At 41.2% G+C, this 25,791-nt stretch overlaps 1 pseudogene; it reads left to right on the forward strand.

Moving 5' to 3' along the window:
• Positions 1 to 21,102: 21,102 nt before the first annotated feature.
• Positions 21,103 to 21,220, forward strand: LOC126250240 (5S ribosomal RNA; annotated as a pseudogene).
• Positions 21,221 to 25,791: the final 4,571 nt, after the last annotated feature.

The following is a 25,791-nucleotide window of genomic DNA, read 5'->3' on the forward strand; positions in this document are numbered from 1 at the left end:
GACATTCTTATAGTGACCATAAGAGGAGGCAATTGTTGAATCTGCGTCCAGGTACAATCTGCCACCATTGTTTGAGCATCTGTAGTGAGTCTCGTATTTCAGTATGTTGTTGATGTGTTCCCTGACATGGTTAATACTTGTTTCAGAGTAAGCATGTGGACACACGGAATGCTTGCTGCGTTTGTCCTGGGGTGGCATGTTCAATCCAGATGAGATTTTCTTCTGTATATTTTCCACGTGACTGCAATTATTATGCAGACCATGAATGCCAAGAAAATCTTTCTTGCACACTTTAATATCACTGCCGCCAACTTTTACACAGTAGGAAACAGTAAAATTTCTCAGAGATTCACAACTACTTTTCAGCGACTTGCAACAGCATTACATTTCATTGCACCAAATAAAAATGCATTTTGAACATTGAAGTCACCTATTTCCCAAAATGTTTCGAATGTTTTCATCACATTTGAATTTCCTGCTGTGTTACGAGGACACTGGCAAGTAGGTCCCACATTTTTTTTTTACTTACATTTTCTTCTGAACGAAAAACATATTCTTCGCCTAAATTATGCCTCTTCTGTTTAATGTTGCACGGAGAATCGAACCTCAGCCTATTCCGAGACGACCTCTTCATCTCTTTGAGTGCACCCTACCTAACTTGTTTGTGCAATTGGAATACACTGTTCCCTGATTTGGGCAATACGATCTGATTTACTATTAACCTGTATAACAACAAAAATTACTATTATTGTTACCATTAATATTATTACATGTATTAATCTACATGAAAGATGTGCATACGCACATCATTTAACCAAAAGAAGTAGTGATTTTAATACAACCTCAAAATTCATGTACTTCAGGAACATAATGGTATGTACCTCCACTTAACATTATGTTTGTAAAACGTACTAGATAAGATATATTTACAAATTAATGTACCTCTGAGTCATCAAGAATGTATTCTGGATTGTTCTCGGAAATATCAGTATCACCGGAAGTATACTCGTCATCTTCAGTCATGTTCAGTCTTGCCGTAATCTCAGAAGTAGTACACAGGTCGTTTTTATTAGCTGCCATTTTCTCTGTCGCTTACCATTACATTTCCACAACAGATGGATACTGGCGCTTACCAATGAGCTTCCCCCTCTCATCTGTTGAGTGAATTTAGAACTACTATTAAGTGTATTGCATTGTGCTCCTCACGGGTGGCATCAGTAGCCATCTAGCTCAAAATACATGGCAATGGCACTTTCCATTGTGTTCCCCCAAGCCACTCATTTTATCTTCTCATATTCTAGCAAAATGCTGGTTGGGGGGGGGGGGGGAATAGTGACCCCTTTCAGTAATTTTAAACAAGAAAGTCATAACTATCACCACCAAAAGGAAAAATTACAAGAAAAAAGAAGTTTCTCTTACCTGTTACTTTGTAAGTGTTCTATGGTGACAGTTCTGTATGAAATGAAGATCAGAACTTACTAGAAAGCTGATAGACTAATAATATCTCTTTCACAGAAGATAAAACATGAGAAAACAGATTTCTTTTGCCAATGTAAAGATAATAATGCCATAAAAACTTAAGAATCGTGATATTTTTAATCCAAATATTGCTTGCTTTGTGGTAAAGTAGTGACAAACGAAGAAGGAGAGCATAGCAAAGTAACAGCAGGAGAAATGAAAATAAGTTAATTCCTGTTGAAGTAAGACTTTGGCCAGCTGAGAATTATAAAGTGATTCAAAGACATTAATGACAGCATAACAAATTGGGGCAGTAAAAGTAGCAAAGGGTAATAAATGAAAAATAGTAATGTGGATCAATTTGGTATGAGTTGTAGGAACCGTTATGAATTGTCTACAGATATAGTTTTGTGACGCCTTAGTCAGGACAAGAACAAATGTCACATTGAACAAACTTTTGTATTGCCATAATGAAACACCACTCCAGTTTTTTAAAAGAACTGTATTATGTTCACATGACCCCTTTTGCCTTTATATTAGGCCATTATGAAGTGTATCTGAAAGTTATACTGTAGAGAAGCAATGTGAAATAATACTGGAAGTGTTGAGAGCTCATGTTTTCTCTACTGCATAACTTTCAGGTACACTTGATAATGGCCTGATATAGGCTGAAACTGATCGTGTGAACTTTAATAAAGTTGTTAAGAAGAAGAAGAGCAACTGGAGCTGTGTTTCATTAATTGAACATCACAGTATCAGTAGCATCATCCAGACATGGAGAAACTAAGTTCTATTACCCTTTTGTACAAAAAGAGATTGTGTACTGCTGGTGCAGTTAAATTAATAGATTATGCAGTGCATGGTATGAAATTTGGATGTGGGACAGTAGCATGGTGGGAAGGTCTATTGACAAAGCATGCAGTTAGTGAAAGGGGAGTTGCCCAATAACAAGAACATTGAAGGTGGGTTTTGGAGTATATAAAGAATCATTGATGATATTAGTATTAAAGTAGTTAGCAGCATCATTATCAGCTCCATTTAGATACTGTGAAGAGAGGAGCAAAGGAGTTGTTCTTTAGATTCAGGATGTGCTGAACCATGGATGTTCTCATTAGGAAATTCCGGAGAATCCGTTGTTAGAAGAAACCTAAGCTTGGGTTTTTGACCAGTGGTTCCAATGATCAACATTCAGGAACGGCACCTGTGTCATATTGTGAGAAGTAAATGAATTTTTGTATGCCTAGAGCACAATAGCTTAATACCAAAAATTCCACATCACTCTCACTGTTATTTTGTAGCAGCCTTCATTTGAGTGTTGGTATTGTACACACAGTACATGGAAATTGCCAAAATTAGGTAATGAAAGATGTCTTGCGTATGGTGAGCTGTTACATGTGCATCCTGGGTATGAAAACTAATATGCTTGGAGGCAGTGGATATCATAGACATTGACTTGATTCTTGTGTCCACTTGGCGGATGTGAAAGTTCTCTGGATGTGGGACAGGAAGAAGTGGGCATTTCAAGCTATACTTCACAAACTGAATTTATGGTTATTATATTCATGACTGTTTACCAGAAGTTTGATATATCATTTGTTGTATATTGGGTCAGTAGGTAGTTTATGCCATTTTGGAATTGGAGCAGGTTTGATCTGAAAGGAAATGTATTTTTGGAGTGTGTGTTCAATTAGTGCAAACACTTTTCTTGTTTGTGAATTTATTGTGAACAGACTAAATAGCTTACATTGGTGAAGCAGAAGAGGACATCAAGATACATGACAGGAAAGGGAACAAATTTAGACCTTTGGATGATAGTTAAGATGAAAAAGATATCAAAGAATCCAAAACCTTTTGACTTTCTTGTTTAAGTTGCATATGTACAGCTTGTAAACACCTCTGCTGACAATAATCCCATTACACACTAATTTTACCTCAGTAACATGTATGTTGTTTACATTTTTTTCAATACATGCTATGGGATTATACATACCATTTTCAAAATAGTAATATAATATCTTCTGAGAATTCCACTAATGTGCTGAGTTTCTTTCAGTAATTGGGAATTTTTCCCTCGTCTGTGTAAAATGCTCAGCTTATATTATTTTTAAATCCATTCATTAATTCCAAAGATTATGCAATTTTGTGATATTGTAATGGCAAATTTATGCATCCAAAAAGGAAAATAATAATGATTTTTCATGTTATGTTCATTTTTCAGCAGACATCAAACATGTATGTGAAAATATAAAATTAAAAAATAGTTTAATTACAAATTATACATGTAATTGAAGCTGACAGCTTAAGAGAAAGTATTTGTCATCTATATCATTACAGTATTATTATGTTCTTTCAAAACTGCTTCTTTTTATCATTATTGTTTTCAGTTCTAAAGTACAGTAAAATGTATTTTCCTTCTGGTATTGCTGTAATCTTATTTTTACAAACATCATTCACCGAGTCCTTGCCCCAATTGAAGCCCTGGTTCATACTATACCCAAAAAATATGCTTTATAATATTCTTATCACCAATTTGCATATTAATTTCCAAAATTACTAAATTAAGTGTGGAGATACTGAGATACCCCTTTCTGAGCAATGTTTTTACAGTGACTTCCTTGAGGAACATGCCAGTGGAAGTTGTTGGTATGAACTAATAATTTTCATGGTTTTCCATTATATGAACAAGAAAATTATATCACCTTATATTTTAGTGCATTCTGAAATTTAAGATTACAGTGTCTCCTGAAATACCGTATCTCCCTCATGTGTTAAGAAATTAGTTACTATGTTTTCAAATCATTTTAACAATGAGTTTATTAGCTCAGTTGTATAAAGGGAAAATTCAGTTAGCAAAATCAAAATCAAAATCAAAATGAGATGTAATTTCTGGCCGTACTTACCTTCAGGAGACAAAGTGTTTAGTACTGGTCATAAGTGTACATAAAAGTAAAAGAGATGACATTATCCTAGCTTTTGGAATTATTAGGTCCTAGTTAGTTAGGATAATGTCATCTCTTTTACTTTTATCTGTGTCTCTTGACAATACTAAACATTTTGTCTCCTGAAGGTAGGTTTATTAGCTCATATTCTAAAAATTGTATAGTATTTTCAGTTTATTTGCTCCTCATTTGCATCATACTATAAAGCAGGAAACAAAGAGAATGGCTGAAATATATGTACGCATGGGATAAATATGGTGCAGTTGTAGTACAAGGAATTTGTTTTGCTTGACTTCAGTCAGCAAATTTCAGGGAAAGGTTTCAAGTTATACAGAGATTGCAGGGCTCAGTGTTGGGTGTTCATTTACATTGTTTGTATGAACTGTGATAATGCCAGCTACACGTTTTACGAAGTTGGAAGGGCAAATACAAGCTGTGCATCTTATTTTACTTTCGAATCTGACATATGTCTTTAACTTTTGACTTCTTATGATCTTAAAAATGAGCACCAAAGTCAGACCAATTTCCGAGTGTGCTATATACACTGGAAGAAAATTAATGTGGTACTGGAGCTAATATTATTTTTTTAAAAAAAGTGTGATATATCAATGGAACATTAGTGGCTACAGAGCTAGATGTTTAAAAGTTGTTTGTGGCATTCAGATTATATAATAGGGAACAATATTTGGCCGTGTTTATTACACACATGGCAGAAACACTCTTTTGTCCAGTCTTCCTTGTTAAATACTTAATGTAAATTCCAGATCCTAAAAGATTGTAGCAATAAGAATCTACATATCCATTGGCCAGGTGAATAAATTTTTGTGTACATGATTTATCAGAATCTTTGTACAAATGTCGTGAATCTCATACAGACGTATCGACTGAGGATCAAATTGACTATTTAAAGACTGCATAATTGTTTCACTGTATACTGAAATACTGTATTTTTGTGCTACTATATTTCAAGACAGTAGTTTATGATGTGTTACCTCTGCTAGAGGTTCATGTAAATGTCTTGCTACTGACATATTTGTTGTATTAATAAAGTGGCAAGATACCAATTTTAAAAGCATTATTTATTTTGCCATGTAACAATATATACCCTTCAAGCATCCACTGAAATAAGTAAGTGTATCTACTGTTAAAATTTGAAGACTGATTGTATATGATGTATTTTACACCAACAAGAGATATTTTTTACTTTAGTAACCCCATGGTCCCAGTTGAAATGCTGAATAATGCTCTTTCATTGGATTCCATCCATTTACTCCTCGTATTCATATTTGCTATAATTCTACCAGACGTTAGTCTTCCATTTTGTTGTGTCTTTCTTTTCTGGTTACACCACGTTTTCTGGACAATGGGTAAAAAAGTAGTGTGTTCACTACAATCATGGCTGTATACCCAGTTCACTGTTTCGTTCTACTCTTCATCGTTTTTGTTTGTACGCCGCCTGTAGGTCTTCATTGTCTTCGATTATTTATTACAGAGAGTGTTTGTCCATCCAAAATTTTTCTTTATGAAAACATTATCATCTTCCTTTCCACTTGTGTAGTGTACTGGACAATTAGAATCACAAATTGAACCACCTGTGGACATTATAACAGATTTTAATTGTTAAAAGGTTTAGTTGTACTCTCCATATCGGCTGCAAGCTGGCCCTTTTTAGGCATTTCATTAGACAGGTTATGAAGATAAATTAGAAAAATGTGATTCATTATGTCTTATATGTCTTAATGATATTAATAACAAAAAGTAATGATGTGGAACACACAAAATGTGACTATCAGCCCAATCCTCACATATGTAAGTCAAGAAGATGGCCAATAAATAGATAGGTGAGAGGAACTCTGGGATATTCTCTTGGGATAATTGAGTAGTTTCTTCACGCACTGGTTGAGAAGGAAGTGAAACAGGATTTTATACTATATCCAATGATATTCAATCTGTACATTGAGTGAGCATTAAGGGAAACCTAGGAGTTTGCCTCGTAAATTCAAATGGGAATCCCTGCAAAGAAGACTACATTCTTTTCTTGAGGCACCAATAAGAAAATTTAAAGAACCAGTATTTGAAGCTGAATGCAGAATGATTCTAGTGGCACCAGCATACATTTCACGTAAGGACCACAAAGATAAGATAATAGAATTTAGGGATCATACGGAGGCATGTAGATGATCATTTCTCCCTCATTCCATTTGTGAGTGGAATAGGAAAGGAGATGGGTAGTAGTGGTCCAATGTACCCTCCACCATGCACTATACGGAGGCTTGCAGACGACTAAAGTCGTAGGGGAGGAAATAAAAACTTGGAGGTTTGTCTATGAGCTTGTAATTCTGTCAGAGAGGGCAAAGGAATTAGAAGAACAGTTGAATGGAATGCTTATTGTCTTGAAAAGAAATTATAAGAAGAACACCAATAAAAGTAAACCAAGGGTAAGTTGAATTAAATCAGGTGATGCTGAAGGGATTACATTAAGAAGTGAGAGACTAAAAGTAGTAGATGAGTTTTGCTATTTGGGTGGCAAAATAACTTGGTGGCCAAAATAGAGGACATAAAATGCCCAATGGCTATATCATAAAAAATCGTTCTTGAAGAAGAGCAATTTTTTAACATCTGATGAAGAGAAATTTGTTAACGTCTAAGAGTCAGGAAGCCTTTTGTGAAAGTATTTGACTGGAATGTAGCTTTGTTCAGAAACGAAACATGGATGATAAACAGTTCGGACAAGAAGAAAATAGAAGCTCTTGAAATGTGGTCACTATAGAAGAAAGCTGAAGATCTGAGAAGTAGATTGAGTAACAAATGAAGTACTGAATCAAATTGGGTAAAAAATAAATTTGTGGCTCAACTTGACTAAAAGAAGGGATTGGTTAATGGAAAACACCCTGAAGCATGAAAAACGCATCAGTTTGTTAAGGGAGGGAGACGTTGGAGGTAAAAATTGTGTGTGTGTGTGGGGGGGGGGGGGGGGGACCAAGGGCTGAATACAATAAGCAGATTCAATCAGATGTAGGTCCCAGTAGTCATTTGGAGATGATGTGGCTAACACAGGATAGAGCAGAGTCACAGAGCTGCACCAAACCAGTATTTTTGACTGGAGACCAGAATAACATCATGCTTTTGCAGTTTATATTTCATGTCACATAGAAACTAAATTTTCGGCGTGTGACATCCATCAAACTACTTTCCTGAGTGTCAGATAGATACTTTTTGTAGACCATCATATTCCATGCCATTAGCTTCAAGTATGTCTGTCAAATACCTTTACAAAGTAAATATGGACAGTTAACTAGATGAGTGACTATGCTACTATGTATAAATCTACACACATACTCTGCAAGTCACCTGATGGCGTGTATAGAAGGTACTTCGTGTACCATTGTCACTTCTCCCCTTCACTTGATCCAGTTGTGAATGGTGCACAGGGAGAATGATTGTTGGTAAGCCTTTGTGTGTGCTCAAATCTCTCTAATTTTATCTGTATGGTCTTTTCATGATGTATACACAGGAGGAAGCAATATATTGGTTAACCTCTCTGGAATGTACTCTCTCAGAAGTTAAACAGTAAATCACACTGTGATGTACAATACCTCTTTTGTAGCATCTAGAGTTAAGATTTACATGGATTTAAGTGTGGTGCAAGAGACTTCTGTTTCCATTGAGATGTCCACAAGTATCTCCCAGCAGTTTTTATCACAATTATGATTGGTGATAGGGCTGGGTTTCTCCTTTGTTGGCTGTGTCAAGGTGATATTGTAGATTTTCCCGCAATTTGAGGATATTGTGGCCGTCAGGAAATACTTTTTTATGCCTGGTCATCACTTTGCTGGAGTTTTAGTGTTTGGCTATTAAATGTAGATCGTTTTCTGTGCTGTCATGGGAACTTTTCTGGACATTAATTACAGAAGTAAGTTATGAATTGGTTTTGCCAGGTGACAGCAGTAAATGAAGTTTGTAGTTTAGCCATAGAGGGACTGAAAGTGCATATGCCCTTGGGTGAGAAACAAGCTGATCATTCTGTAACAGCTTTCAGTGAGTTGTAATTATAACAACTCTCTAGCACATAAATCCTTCATTTTTTCTTGTATATATTATATAGTAGGCTTCAGATTTATTGAGCACCACTCGTACAGTGCTTAGCTTTCTCTGTGTCACTGTGCAAGGGAAATTTCAACTGGGAGTTGTGCAGGGAGCTTCTGCAGATGTCAGATAACGAATTTTATCAGGTACCAGAATATGGGTAAAAAAGTTGTTTGATGATGATTTCTAAGAAAAAACTGATGTCCTGTGTAACCAGGAAATTATTTTTAAGAAGTAAAATAAATGAGACATTATTGCAAAACTTACCCCATACCCTTTGCTTGTTATATATAAAACTACCATTTATAAAACAGTTATCTCCACTTTGCCTGAGGCTGCTAATATTAAATTGTAATTATGAAAACATAATCACAAACAGCAGTTTTTATGATAAATCACAGTGTTTGTTTATTGCTAAAACTTTCACTTTTAGAAGAAGAAAAAAAGAAAGGGAGGATCTGCCTATATACCCATGAAAAAAGTTTTAAATTCTGCAATGTGCTTCTCTACTCTGTTAGTAACTTTTAAATGCATGACTATACTCATGTAAATGCCAATATATGTTTGTTTCTTTATTTTCATTGAATTTTGGAATGCTTAATTAGCTCATAACACAAAGGATATTAACACTAAAAAAAAACACACAATTATTGGAGACTTGGATGTTCCAAGAGGAACACTTTTACCCATATGTTGTGACAAATAAAAATGTGTTACATATAGGGATTTGAGTCTTAATTTCCTGTTTTTCATGAGCAATTGCCTTATCCATTACGTTATCTGAACATGCTTCAAAGTCAAACTTAAAATTGCATTGTATTGGACACTACAACTGGAGGGGAAACAGATCTAATGAAGGTTGAGGCCAGGAGGGTTATGGGAATGTAGGACATATTCCCACCTGCAGAATCCTGAAAAGCTGGTGTTGGTGGGAAGGATTCATACGGCACAGGCTGTGAAACAGTCATTGAAATGAAGAATGTCATGTTTGGTGGCAAGTTGTTTCTTGGCCAGAGTTTGTCAGTGGCCATTCATGCAGACAGATAGCTTGTTGGTTGTCATGCCCACATAGAATGCAGCCCAGTGGTTGCAGCTTAGCTTGTAGATCACATGACTGGTTTTACAGGTAGCCCTGCCTTTGATGGGATAGGTGATGTTTGTGACAAGACTGTAGTGGGTGGTGGTGGGAGAATGTACAGGACAGGTCTTGCGTCTAGGGCTGTTACAGGGATATGAGTCGTGATTAAAGGGGCTGGGAGCAGGGGTTGTGCAGAGATGGATGAGTATATTGTGTAGGTTTGGTGGACAGTGGAATACTACTATGGGAGGGGTGGGAAGGATAATGGGCAGGACATGTTTCTTTCTCAGGACATGACGAGAGGTAGTCGAAACCATGGCAGAGAATGTAATTCAGTTGCTCCAATCCTGGGTGGTACTGAGTTACGAGGGGAATGCTCCTCTGTGGCTGGATGGTGAGACTTTGGGAGATGGTGGGTGACTGGAAAGATAAGGCACAAGAGATTTGTTTTCGTGCAAGGTTGGGAGGATAATTATGACCTGTAAAGGACTCAGTGAGATCCTCGGTATATTTCGTAAGGGCAGCTCATCACTGCTGATGCGATGACCATGGGTGGCTAGGCTGTATGGAAGGGACTTCTCGATATGGAACAGGTGGCAGCTCTCAAAGTGGAGGTATTGCTGGTGGTTAGTAAGTTTGATATGGACGGAGGTACTGATGAAGCCATCTTTGAGGTGGAGGTCAACATCTAGAAATGTGACTTGGTGGATTGAGTAGGGCCAGGTGAAGTTAATGGGGGAGAAGCTGTTGAGGTTCTGGAGAAATGTGGATAAGGAGTCGTCCCCCTCAATCCAGATCACAAAGATGTCGTCAGTGAATATAAATCAGATGAGGGGTCTAGGATTCTGGGTGTTTAGGAAGGATTTGTCTAGATGGCCCATGAATAGGTTGGCATAGAATGGTGCCATGCAGATGCCCATAGTCATACCCCAGATTTGTTTCTATGTAATGCCTTCAAAAGAGAAGTAATTGTGGGTGAGGATATAGTTGGTCATGGTAACTAGGAAGGAGGTCATTGGTTTGGAAACTGTGGGGTTTGCTAAAAGTAGTGTTCAGTAACAGTAAGGCCACGGGCATTAGGAATGTTAGTGTAAATGGAGGTGGTATCAATAGTGGTGAGCAGGGCACCATATGGTAAAGGGACAGAAACTGTGCAGTCTCGGTGGAGGAAATGGTTGATGTCTTTTAATTAGGAGAAGAGGTTCCAGGTAATAGGCTGAAGGTATTGGCCTACAAGAGAAGAGATTCTCTCAGTGGGAGCACAGTAACCAGCCACAATGGGGCATCCTGGGTGGTTGGGTTTATGGGATTTATGAATCATCTAGAAGGTAGGAGTGTGGGGGTGGTAGGGGTGAGGAGAGGGATGGACTCTGGGAAGAGGTTCTGAGATGGGCCTAACGATTTGAGGAGATACTGGACATACTGCTGGATTTCTGGAATGGGGTCATTGTGGCAAGGTTTGTAGGTGGATGTATCTGACAGCTGGCAGAGTCCTTCTGCTAGATGATTCTTGTGGTTCAAAACCATAGTGGTGGAGGTTTTCCACAACAAACCTTGCCACAGTGGCCCCATTCCAGAAATCCAGCAGGTTATCCAGTCTCTCCTCAAAAATGGCTCTGAGCACTATGGGACTCAACTGCTGTGGTCATCAGTCCCCTAGAACTTAGAACTACTTAAACGTAACTAACCTAAGGACATCACACACATCCATGCCCGAGGCAGGATTTGAACCTGCGACCGTAGCAGTCGCATGGTTCCGGACTGCGCGCCTAGAACCGCGAGACCACCGCGGCTGGCAGTCTCTCCTCAAATCATTAGGCCCATCCCAAAACCTCTCCCCAGAGTCCATATCTCTCCTCACCCCCTACCACTCCCCACACTCCTAACTTCTACATGCTTCCTAAAGTCCATGAACGTAACCATCCAGGGTGCCCCATTGTGGCCAGTTACCATGCCTCCACTGAGACAATCTCTGCTCTTATAGACCAACACCTTTAGCCTGTTACCTGGAACCTATGCTCCTATATAAAAGATGCCAACAATTTCCACCACCGACTCTCCGCAATTCCTGTCCCTCTACCACACGGTGCCCTGCTCATCACTATTGATGCCACCTCCCTTTACACTAACATCCCTAATGCCCACAGCCTAACCACTATTGAACACTACCTTTCCCATTGCCTGATGTATTCCAAACCAACAAACTCCTTCCTAGTCACGATGACAAACTCTATCCTCACCCACAGTTACTTCTCCTTTAAAGGCATTACATAGAAACAAATCTGGGGTACAGTTATGGGCGCCTACATGGCACCATCCTGTGCCAATCTATTCATGGGCCATCTAAAGGATCCTTCCTAAACACCAAGAATCCTAAACCCCTTACCTTGTTCAGATTCACTGATGACATCTTTGTGATCTGGATTAAGGGTGAGGACGCCCTATCCACATTCCTCCAGAACTTCAACATCTTCTCTCCCATTCACTTCTTCTGGTCCTGTTCTACCCAACAAGCCACCTTCTTAGATGTTGACCTCCACCTCAAAGATGGCTTTATGAATATCTCCTCCATATCAAACCTACTAACCACCAGCAATACCTCCACTTTGACAGCTGTCACCTATTCCATACCAAGAAGTCCCTTCCATACAGCCTAGCCACCCATGGTTGTTGCATCAGCAGTGATGAGCAGTTCCTCCTGAAATATATCAAGGATCTTATTGAGTCCTTTACAGACCATAATTATTCTCCCAACCTTGCACAAAAACAAATCTCCCGTGCCTTATGTTTCCAGTCACCCACCATCTCCCAAAGTCTCACCACCCAACCACAGAGGAGTATTCCCCTTGACCCACAGTGCAGTGGACAATGGTGCTCAGGTTGATGCCATGTTCTTTGATTTCAGTGAGGCATTTGACACCGTCCCGCATTGCCGTTTAATGAAGAAAATATGAGCTTACGGAGAATCAGAGCGGACCTGTGATTGGATTCGAGACTTTATTGCAGACAGAACTCTACATGTCACTCTTAATGGAACCAAATCAACATGTAAAGGTAATATCTGGAGTACCACATGGAAGTGTGATAGGACCATTGCTGTTTACAAAATACAGGGTGAAGAGAAATTTGGGCACTCGGCCTTCGCAGCATGACTTCTCACATGCCAGCAATAAAAAAATGTCTGTCATAAAATTTCGTGGAGTGAGTACATCTGGCAGAAAAAGGATGTTAAAGAGTAGCAATCTGGCAACACATTAACCACAAGTATGGTAATTAACTATGTCAGCATGTATTAGTTATGCCATACAGATGGTGCAGTGGGTAAAGTTTAGAGTTAGCATATTGGAGGTGGGTGGTTCAATCGTGTGGTGAGGCATATGTTTTTTATTTGGTAAATGTAATACAGGTGGTATGGTATCTGACATCTCAATTCTCAACAGTGACTGCAGTGGGTCCTCTAGAAAACATTTGCACTTACATACTACAATCGTAGAAAGAAGCTCTTTCCACATTGTGGGTGTGAATTTAGTTGCACCATTTCATCTACTGCATGCAAAATCTGTTTTCTTTGTACCCTCCTCCAATAGTCCCATAGATTAGTAACAACTATTATTCTTGCCTCATTCAGGTCCATTACATTTCGTTAGGGCCTTATGTTACCAGTAGAACTAGCAATGTGCTCTGTGAATATTGTCCAGACTCGGTTTCTATTTGTATGTGTTATCACCATGGTACCACTAATTATGCCTTTCAGCTCTGAGTCTGGTAACCACATGCTGTTTAGTATTTATCTCAATGCATTATTATTGTTATTATTATTCTACTGATGGGATTGTAGAAACATTATGTCTATTACTGTTAGGGAAACAGTGTAATTTCAAACAGGACATTTCACAATTAGTGGTGCCAATATCTGTCAGAGGGGTAATGCACGTCAGGTGGAACAGCGCGCAGGACCGATGGTGTGTTTATACTGAATACACTGTCCACCAGACAGGGACTAGTTGCAAGTGCAGTAATGCGCCCATGACAGACTCCAAGTCCTTGGTGCATCTGATAACCGGTCTGCTGTTGCCACTCATGAATATGCTGCTAGATATCCACATTGACGCCATCCAGATAAAAATGTGTTTCATCATCTGGAGTTGCAGCTTTGGGAGTCAGGTTCTCTCCATTCGCCACTGTGTGACAGAGGTCGACCACGGACTCGCTGTACTCCAGCTACTGAGGAAGCTATTCTGGTGGTTATACACCAAGAACCTCAGCAAAGTACACATACCATAGCAAAGCAGCTGTATGTCTTGCAACGATGACTTTGTGATCACCGTAATATTGTCAGATGAAGCACCATTCTCTCGTGAGGGTGTCTTCAGTATGGACAATGCCCACCATTGGTGTGAGGTTAACCTGCACGTCACCCGCGACCATGGATATAAAGTTCATCTTGATATCAACGTCTGCGCTTGAACATTGGGTGACAGTTGTTTGGGGCCCTACATGTTGCCTGACTGCTTGACTGGATGAAGGTACCATGCATTCATCTCAAACTATCTGCCTGATGCGCTAGAAGATGTTCCACTACATGTTTGGCAGAGGATATGGTTCAAACATGATGGTGCACCTCCACACTCCAGAATTAATGAACGACAGTATTTAGACAGAACATTTCCAGGGAAACAGCTCAGATGTGGAGGTCCAGTCGTATGGCCACCACATTCACCTGACCTAAATCCTGTGGATTTCTTCCTGTCAGGACATCTGAAGGAGCACATCTACTTTACTCTGCTGACAAATGTGGTAGAATTGGTAGCACATGTTCATGCTGCTCTGCTGTGAAGGGTCCAGAGCTGTATGATCCGGCAGGTTGCGCAATGTTTGGACGTGCAGGGAGGTCACTTTGAGCAGGTGTTGTTCTGATGACAACGTATTCTGTTGTGAAGGTCATGTGGTCATTAATATGGGCATCGTTATTGTCACTGGTTGCTAATGAGTGACTTCTGAGCATTCATATTATATGTAGTATAAATGACAAGTAGATGTTGTCTTACTGTTCTGTACTATCCCCTTAGCATCTCGAAATTGATATTGTTTTTGTAATTATTCTATCCTATGACAGGTCATTTGTTTCAACTATTTCTTATTTGTCTAACCACGTATTTGTTATGCTCAGCATTACAAAATGTTGTAAATTTAGGATACATGTGACCTAAGAAATGGTGTATATTACAGTATGAAATGTCATAAGGGAATTAGCAAATAAAAAAAATGCGCCCCACCCAGGATCGAACCCTCGACCTCCTGTATGCTAACCCAAAACTCTATCCATTGCACCAACTGTACAACATAACTAACATGTGCTGACAGAGGTAGTTACCATACATGTGGTTACAGTGTTGCCAGATTGCCACTCTTTAATGTCCTTTTTCTGCTGGATGTACTCACCGGACGAAATTGGTGAGAGACATCACTGGCATACGAGAAGTCATGCTGCGAAGCACGAGTGCACGAATTTTGCTTCACCCTGTATATAAATTATCTAGTAGAAAGCATTGGATGCTCTTTAAGGCTATTCGCAGATGATGCAGTTGTTTATACCAACGTAGCAATGCCAGAAGTTAGTAAGAATTTGCAGAATGACCTGCTTAGAATTGATGAATGGTGTAGACTCTGGCAGTTGACCCTGAACATAAATAAATGTAACCTACTGTGCATATATAGGAAAATAAATCCACTACTGATCAGCTACACTATTGATGAAAAACAGGTGGAGACAGCATCCACCGTAAAATATCTAGGCGTAACTATCCAGAGTGACTATCCAGAATGACCATATAAAACAGATCATGGGAAAAGCAGACACCAGTCTCAGAGTCATCGGAAGAATCTTAAGGAAATGTAACTCATCCATGAAAGAAGTGGTTTATGCAGTGCTTGTTCACCCGATTCTTGAGTATTGTTCATCTATCTGGGATTCCTACCAGGTAGCACTGATAGATGAGATAGAGAAGATCCAACAAAGAGTAGCATGTTCCATCCTGGGATTGTTTAGCTGGAGAGAGAGCGTTACAGAGATGCTAAGCAAACTCCACCAGCAGATGTTGCAAGAGAGGTGTTGTGCATCACAGAGAGATTTACTACTGACATTTTCGGACAGCACTTTTCAGGAGGAGTCGGACAACATATCACTTCCCCACACACACATCTCGCATATTGACCACAATGAAAAAATTCGAGAAATTACAGCCAATACAGAGGCTAACCGACAATCGTTCTTCCCACACACTATTTGCAAGTGGAACAGGGTTGGAGGTATCAGATAGTGGTACTGAAAGTACTCTCCACCACACACCATTAGATGGTTTGCAGAGTATGATATAGATGTAGATGTAACTCACTACCACACACGACTAAAGCAACTGAATTACATTCTCTGCCAAGGTTTTGACTACCTCTCGTCATGTCATGAGATGAGAAATGTCCTGCCAACAATCCTTCCCACCCCTCCCATAGTGGTATCCTGCCATACTCCAAAACTACACAATGTACTTGTCCATCTCTACACAACTCCTGCTCCCAGTCCCTTACCTATGGCTTATATTCCTGTAATAGGCCTGTCCCATACATCCTCCCATCATGACTGCCTCCAGTCTGGTCACAAACACCACTTATCCCATAAAAGGCAGGGCTACCTGTGAAACCAGTCATGTGATCTACAAGCTAGTCTGCAACCACTGTGCTGCACTCTATGTGAGCATGACAACCAACAAGCTGTCTGTCCGCATAAATGGCCACTGATAAACTGTGGCCAAAAAACAACTGGACCACCCTGCTGCTCAACTTGCCACCAAACATGATGACGTTCTTCATTTCAATGACTGCTTCACAGGCTGTGCCATATAAATCCTTCCCACCAACACCAGCATTTTAGGATTGTGCAGGTGGGAACTCTCCCTGCAATATGTCCTACGTTCCCGTAACCCTCCTGGCCTCAACCTTCGTTAGTCATTGTCCTCATCCATCCAGCCTCTTCCCTGTTCCCATTCCAGCACTACACACCACACTATTCCACCAACACACCCAGTTCATTTACTTCTCCCCTTTTCTGCTCCCCCCCCCCCTCCCCCCTCTTCCCCGCCCACTATCTAACCCATTGACTGCTCTTAGCTGCCATACCCTTTCCCCACCTTGTCCCTGCGCACTTACAAGCAGCACTTCACCATCCCCCACCCCTACCCTGCTATCCCTACTCCTTCCCATCCCAGCCTCCTCCTTACCCCCACCCAGTTGCCTCTCCTATCATGCACTGTTGCTGCTGCTCGTAGTGTGGCTTTAGCTGTTGGAGGCTGTGGTCATGCGCGCGTGGGTCATGTGCGCATGAGTTGTGCTTGCATATATATCTGTGTGTGTGTGTGTGGGGGGGGGGGGGGGACGACAAAGGCCTTGTTTGCCAAAAGCTTATTTTGTGACAGTCTTTTTGTTGTGACTATGTGTGAATCAGCATCTCTGCTATATGGTGAGTAGCAATTATCCTTTCCACAATGTTGTTATGTTCCATCCTAGATTTTCCATTGTTTCACATAATTTATAGTCATTAGCATGTATAAGCAATAATCATATTTACTTCTTTCATAACCCTGACCTTTTCAGAACTCACCCAAATAATCATATCATGCTCTAAGGCTTTCCTTCAAGCCTTATAATGCCTTTAATAACTTTAAACCTCTATCTGTTCCGTCCTTGTGTCCATTAAGTTGCTACACATAAATTTCTTTGAAAACTTTGGCGTTAAGAAGTGTAGTCTGTACATCCCTGTGTTCTAAAAGTAAACCTTTTTGACAACAGAATGACAACAAAACTTCCAATGTTTGTATCATAGCAAATGGCAAATAAATATTATTCACAATTACTTTTTATTGAAAGCTCCGTACATTTAATATTGCTTTACACGTGTTATCTGATTTTCTTGTAAAAACCCACTTTACATCAAGAATGTTTACACTGACTGGTTTAGTTACTAGTTTAAAGGTCTTATTTTTATTTAAACTTTTGACTTCCTTATCCACTGCTCACTCCCAAACTTTTGGCTGATTACTACTCTTCGCCTCCTCAAAATTTTATGCAGTATCATCACTACAGAAGTGTACCAAAGTACATAAAAGAAGTTACTCATCACATAATTATTAAATCTATCAGGCACTGTATGTTCTCTAGTTGATCTCCTCAACTCTTGTTCCTGTTTTTGTTTATGATTGCTTGAACTCACCTTTTGATACCCCATTTGCTCACTTACTGATTCATTGTCTATGCTTTTGCACCCAGAATCATGAAAATATTCACTTCCTGAATCAGAGTCCTTAATATCAATACATCTGACATCATCTTCTGCAATGTCAACATGTCTGGCAGTGATAACTTTGTTGATAATCAATACTCTGTATCAAACTTCACTGTTTGCCTTATTAAGATTTCAAAGTCTGCTTTATGATCCCACTTTGACTTTCTCAGCTGTTCTGACACATGTGCAAAAACCCAACATCTATGCAACTTTAAATGTTTAACATTAGCTTTTTCCCCAACAATATCTCGTATGGAGATTTCTTCTCAATAGCATTAGCTGAAGTTCTGTTTTTAAGGTACAAAGATGCAAAAACTACTCCAGGCTGAGAAAAGATAACATACAATCACCTTCTTAACCATCTGACTACAAATATAATACTATCCAAGTCACACTTCAGATTTCTAAAGGGATCTGATATTGAGAACGCTACCTGTATATACAGTGAGAATGTACTTTATTCATTAAACAGTAGATTACAGTCTATTGGTGTATTTTGAGATCTGTCAAAGACATCTGAATGCAATAAGTAACTTAGAATATTGTAATGTAACATGATATGCTGGAAAACAATTCAAATCCTATATCTCTGACAGAAAACAAATGGAGTCAATAGAAAGCTATCAGGCATCATTCAACTGGGAACCAATAACATGTGATGTCCCCAAAGGTCCCATCTTAGGGCTCTCTCTCTTTTTTTTTTTTTTTTTTTTTTTTATCTCAGCGACCTTTAATCAGTAACATTACCATATGCGCCAAGTTTGTCTTGTCTGCAGGTGATACAAACATTGCAATAAGTAGTAAATAAAGCATAGCCTTAGAAATGAGATCTTCATGGACATTAATAAATTTTTCCTAACCAATTCCCCGTCACTAAATTTTGGAAAAAAAAAAAAAATTACTATACAAGAGTTGAGAACTTGTAAAATGTTTCCCTTCAGTATGTACCTAAAATACACTCCTGGAAATGGAAAAAAGAACACATTGACACCGGTGTGTCAGACCCACCATACTTGCTCCGGACACTGCGAGAGGGCTGTACAAGCAATGATCACACGCACGGCACAGCGGACACACCAGGAACCGCAGTGTTGGCCGTCGAATGGCGCTAGCTGCGCAGCATTTGTGCACCGCCGCCATCAGTGTCAGCCAGTTAGCCTCGGCATACGGAGCTCCATCGCAGTCTTTAACACTGGTAGCATGCCGCGACAGCGTGGACGTGAACCGTATGTGCAGTTGACGGACTTTGAGCGAGGGCGTATAGTGGGCATGCGGGAGGCCGGGTGGACGTACCGCCGAATTGCTCAACACGTGGGGCGTGAGGTCTCCACAGTACATCGATGTTGTCGCCAGTGGTCGGCGGAAGGTGCACGTGCCCGTCGACCTGGGACCGGACCGCAGCGACGCACGGATGCACGCCAAGACCGTAGGATCCTACGCAGTGCCGTAGGGGACCGCACCGCCACTTCCCAGCAAATTAGGGACACTGTAGCTCCTGGGGTATCGGCGAGGACCATTCGCAACCGTCTCCATGAAGCTGGGCTACGGTCCCGCACACCGTTAGGCCGTCTTCCGCTCACGCCCCAACATCGTGCAGCCCGCCTCCAGTGGTGTCGCGACAGGCGTGAATGGAGGGACGAATGGAGACGTGTCGTCTTCAGCGATGAGAGTCGCTTCTGCCTTGGTGCCAATGATGGTCGTATGCGTGTTTGGCGCCGTGCAGGTGTGCGCCACAATCAGGACTGCATACGACCGAGGCACACAGGGCCAACACCCGGCATTATGGTGTGGGGAGCGATGTCCTACACTGGCCATACACCACTGGTGATTGTCGAGGGGACACTGAATAGTGCACGGTACATCCAAACCGTCATCGAACCCATCATTCTACCATTCCTAGACCGGCAAGGGAACTTGCTGTTCCAACAGGACAATGCACGTCCGCATGTATCCCGTGCCACCCAACGTGCTCTAGAAGGTGTAAGTGAACTACCCTGGCCAGCAAGATCTCCGGATCTGTCCCCCATTGAACATGTTTGGGACTGGATGAAGTGTCGTCTCACGCGGTCTGCACGTCCAGCACGAACGCTGGTCCAACTGAGGTGCCAGGTGGAAATGACATGGCAAGCCGTTCCACAGGACTACATCCAGCATCTCTACGATCGTCTCCATGGGAGAATAGCAGCCTGCATTGCTGCGAAAGGTGGATATACACTGTACTAGTGCCGACATTGTGCATGCTCTGTTGCCTGTGTCTATGTGCCTGTGGTTCTGTCAGTGTGATCATGTGATGTATCTGACCCCAGGAATGTGTCAATAAAGTTTCCCCTTCCTGGGACAATGAATTCACGGTGTTCTTATTTCAGTTTCCAGGAGTGTATGATGACTAGCAGATAGAAGAGGTAGACAGTGTTAAATTCTTGGGATTACAGCTCGATAATAAATTTAACTGGTAGGAGCACACTAAAAACTGCTCAAGCACCTATACAAATCCCTATTTAATATGCAAAATTTGTCAGAGATAGGTGATATAAAAATAACAACGGTAGTGTACTATGCTTACTTTCATTCCATAATGTCATACGGGATGATTTTCTGGGGTACCTCATCAAGTTAGGCTAAGCCCAAAAATGTGCAATACAAATTATTTGTGGTGTAAACTCAAGAACACCCTGCAGAGGGATGTTTAAGGAACTGTGGATACTTCCCTGTGCTTCCTAATATATTTATTCCTTAATGAAATTTATCATTAAAAATGTATCTTTGTTTTTTTTTTTTTTTTTCAAACCAACAGCTCAGTACATGGAATCAATACTAGAAATAAGAATAACTTTCACAAAGATTTAAAGTCACTTACTTTGTTTCAGAAACGTGCCCACTATTTAGTAACAATATGCCAGTAGACATAAAAAGTTAACCAACAATAAAGTTCAGTTTGTGAAGAGTCTAAAGGATTTATTGGTGACCTACTTCTTCTACTCCACTGATGAATTTCTTAGCAGAAGTGACTGATGGGTGTATCTTATTAATAATATTACATAAAGTGAGTACAGCATACAACCTGACTTTTGTATAAATTTTCTGCAGTAATGCAGTCATTGTAAATAAGTGCTGAAAAATGTTTTTTATTTAATTTCTTTTATTAGATGATGTATGTCCACAATAGCCTAAGAAGGATCATATGCACCTAAGTGTATCGAACTTTTGGCAATGGCCTTGCCGCAGTGGATACACCAGTTCCCGTCAGATCACCGAAGTTAAGCGCTGTCGGACGTGGACAGCACTTAGATAGGAGACCATCCGGGCCGCCATGTGCTGTTGCCATTTTTCGGGCTGCACGCAGCCTCGTGATGCCAACTGAGGAGCTACTCGACCGAATAGTAGCAGCTCCGGTCAAAGAAAACCATCATAACGACCGGGAGAGCGGTGTGCTGACTACACGCCCCTCCTATCCGCATCCTCGTCTGAGGATGACACAGCGTTTGGATGGTCCCGATGGGCCACTTGTGGCCTGAAGACGGAGTGCTTTAGTATTGAACTTTTAATATATAGCAGCAAGTTTTATATCCTTTTTAAATGTAATTATGCTTAAGATTTATTTTATTTTATTTATTTATTTATTTATTATTATTATTTTTTTTATTTATTTTTTTTTTTTTTTTGACCAATTCCACATCCCAAAATGCAATTTCATTTGGGATCTGTGAAAAGTACATTATCATATCTGTTCTTATTTTGTAAGGATTTATTGTGTATTCTTGTTTTCTGACGTGTTCCACATCCCAGAGGATCTCCTCACAATGGATCAATTAGAATGAAAAGTACATCTAATCTCTAACATAAAATTTCCTACCTACTCTTACTTCAGCTAATAGAAATCTTGAAATATCCATAACTGACCTGTTTTATCTTTCAGCTGCACCATATAATCCATATAAACAGTGAAGACATGCATTTAAAATGATTCCTTTCTGTCTTATAAATTGATACACACCTGAATTTCAATATTCTTTCCCATTGTCGCATCTCAATACATTACAGGTTTTACCAGTTAAATTTGCAGTTTTATTAACATATTCAACAAAGCAATCATAAGCTTGATTCTTAGATTTGATAGTGTACACTCTAGTTGGTTTACCATAACCATCAATAAAAGTGAGAAAACGTCTTTCCCCATGCTAACCATGAGTTGAGTGAGACCCATTCAAATCAGCATGAATAGTGTTTATTGTGTCTTTTGCTTTGTTTATATTGTTTTCAAAAGGTAAATGGGTATTTTGCTTTCAATACAGACCTTACAGTTCAGAAATTCTGATTCTTCATTTGTTGGTAACCCATCTGCTAACTAACTGACGTTTACACAACATACTCAACGTGTTAAAAATTATATGTCCACATGTATGATGCCATTTCTCCTTTACCATCTACTGACACTATTTGCATTAATCTATTTCTTGTAAATTTTACTTGTTGTTTTATGCAGCATATCTTCTTTCAAACCAATCTCAATTAAGTTATTGCCTTTATCAAAAATTTTTGTGATAGGTCTTACAGATACAGTTTTCTATTTTTCTGTTACTTTAACGTAGCTAATCAAATATCTGTTTGTGCCTTTGACATAAAATATATTTTTCATTTCAGATGGAATCAAGTTAGCATAAACTGTAAAATAACTAACTATATTTCATACTTTTCTAGCTTGCAAAACTTAAGTATCTACAATTTTAACATTCATCAGTTCTTTTAGTAATACACACTCAGAAAGAGAATTTTCATTACTAACACTATAAGCTATGTGTGGCACCTCTGGCATGAAGTGCCATGTCTTTGAACCGATGTTCTTTGACTTTACTTTAGTTCACTTTGTCTAAGTCTTGCTGCATGCCATGTTCGACAACTTCTCTTGTATTTGCTTTGTTCAATGATAAAATAAATGTTCACTCAACTGCAAAAGTGTGTTATTATAGTTCTACGCCATGTAATACCCACAGTGGTGATCCCGACTTCATATGCCAGTCCACATTGTCCTCGGAACAATGGATCTACCGGTGTTGTAGTGTGCCAGTGCCTCGCACCATATTAACTGTGCTTGTGTTTTTACTAGCATTCCTGATGTACATTTGGTTAAAAGTGAACAATTACCTGGCCCCAGCCATACCAGAAGCCACTGAATCATTACCGGCCCAACACGCCCACTGTCAAATGCTACTACGCAGTAACATCTGCTGCACGGATACTGCATGGCGCTTAGTGAGTTTGTGAACAATAACCGGATGAAGGACGTTGTGTTTCACGCCTCGGCTAAACAATTGATTTTGGGTTGGTTTGATGTACCAATGAAGTTCGAGAACTGTAATTCGAACGTTCATGCGCACGGAGCTGCACATTCTAATATGAGTGACGTCATTGCCCCCCCCCCCCCCCCCCTCCTCCAAACGCTGCCTCGGTGACACCGGTTGCCTCAACTGTGCCAGTTTCTGCGACCATCGCTCCGTGGTCACACCATGATCATCTTCTGCCTGTTCTCGTAATGGCACCAGTCATTTCATCTGCGCCGGTTTCCAGATCAGGCCCTCCCCCCCCCCCCCCTTGGCTGTATCGCAACCACCTCCTGCCCGCTGTTGCAATGGCACTGACCCTTACGCCCACACCGCAGCCACTTCTGGGCCTGCAGTTGGGACACATCATGCCGTCGGTTGCACTGGATCACTCCACATAGTGTGCTGCCTGTGGCCGCCTCTCCACGCAGACCTCGAGCGACGCATTGTCACCCGCTACTGTACTTCCGGCGTCGGGGCCTTCCTACAATACTCACACAGATCTTCGCCTCCCTGTACTGCATCAAGATGTGCTGCTCAGCAGATTTCCTAAGCTGCCTGCATTGAAAAAGGACAATCCTAAGATTTGGTTCGCATTTGTGGATCATCTACTGGATATCCATGGGATTTTGGACGATGACACACATTTCATCTACCTGGTGAGCCACCTCCATGCTCATCCAGACCTCATCAGTGATCTGCTCCTCTCACCACCCATGTCGACCATGTATTTAATGGCAAAAGCATTACTCACTGAATGCCTTTCTCACCACATCATCCATGACGAGCACCTTGACGACCGCTCACCTTTGCAGCTTTGGTGGCCCCTTCATGTATTAATTGATGACCAAAGTCTACCACACGCCATTCTGTAGTCCTTGTGGATCATCAAGTTTCTATCGGACCAACAACTTCACCTACTATCTCATGTAGCAGACCCTCTGGATGTTTGTCTACGCATGGCCAATCAGGCCTACGCAATCATTTGTCACTGACACCGTCTGTCATGGACGACATTGCCTTCGTCTTCACTTAGAGTGCCTGCACCTTTGGTTCCACACTCTGCCAGTAGGGGTCAGAGCACGTGCACCTCGGCAGCCCACCAGGAGCTGCCTCCTGGCAGCCTACAGGAGGTACTGCCTGCGACCTCACGTCAGCAGCCGACCTCACCCGAGAAGTAGCCCGAGCGGTCTCAGGCAATGACGCAGTCAGGTACGTTCCCCACCCTCTCCGCTCCACCTCACCTCCAAGCTTACCCACTAAGCTGGTACCATGCAACCTACGGGGACACCCTTTACAACTGCCGCACGCCCTGTGCATACCCCAATAATTCTGGCAGGCACATTTAGGCACCACGTCGCATCACCATCGTCGACGGAGCCTACCTTCCAATGCCGCACCGCTTGCTCCAGTGGCGCGATGCCTCTACATCACAGACCTGTCATTGGGCATGCACTTTCTCTTCAACACCAGCACCAATGTCAGCATTATCCTAGCCAAGATAGTGGGCAACATGCTTTCTCCTGCTAAACTTGCTTTGATAGCCGAAAATCTCTCTCCTATCATGGGCCTTGGCTCCATGAAGATGTTGCCCGCATCTCGTGGTCGTGCGGTAGCGTTCTCGCTTCCCACCCCCGGGTTCCCGGGTTCGATTCCCGGCGGGGTCAGGGATTTTCTCTGCCTCGTGATGGCTGGGTGTTGTATGCTGTCCTTAGGTTAGTTAGGTTTAAGTAGTTCTAAGTTCTAGGGGACTTATGACCACAGCAGTTGAGTCCCATAGTGCTCAGAGCCATTTGAACCATTTGAACCATGAAGATGTTGCTGCGCCTATCATCTGTTGCAACCTTCCTTGGACCTTCCACATCACCTATGTGGATGAACGTGTGATCAGGTTGGCTTTCTACACCATTTTGAACTTTGGCCAGACCTGCAGCCTGCAAAACTCCACCACATGCCTGATTCTACCGTTTTATGCTCAAACAAGTTTGCCATGAACCTGCTCTCTGCCTCCTTGGCTACGCTTTCCACTTGGGCATCTCTGCTCGAAGGTAGTACTGCACGTCTCTCTGAGTCGGCGGATGTCCACACGCAGATCAATGGGCTCCGTACACATAATGAGGAGTTACGCACATGCATTGCTGCCACCTCTGCTGAATTGGTTCAAGGAAGGAGTACTATTCTCAATCTGTCTGCAGAGCCATTTCTTTTGGAACCGTCAACTGCTTCTACTGAATCTTCATTCTGCATCGTTCCTGGGTTGATCTTACCTTCCCCTGCTGCCTGTTCCATCGCAGTTGAATCTACAGGACGTGCATGTTCTCACTCCACGGGATCCCTCGCATTGCATGGCTGACGTGCTACACTCTCTCTCACTGTCTGCCTCCGTTTCCCAGCCCACATCACTCAGGCCCGGCGCGTACGCACATGTTTTCACTTCATGGGATCCCTCACATTGCGTGGCTGCTGCACCACGCCCTCAGTCGTTGTCCACTACCGACGCACTGCCCATGCCATTCTGGTGCGGCAAGGTCAGTGAACTGCCGTCACTCATCCCCCCCTCCCGCTGCCCCCCTGCCT

The sequence above is a fragment of the Schistocerca nitens genome, chromosome 3 (genome assembly GCF_023898315.1).
Source record: "Schistocerca nitens isolate TAMUIC-IGC-003100 chromosome 3, iqSchNite1.1, whole genome shotgun sequence".
Taxonomy (NCBI): Eukaryota; Metazoa; Arthropoda; class Insecta; order Orthoptera; family Acrididae; genus Schistocerca; species Schistocerca nitens.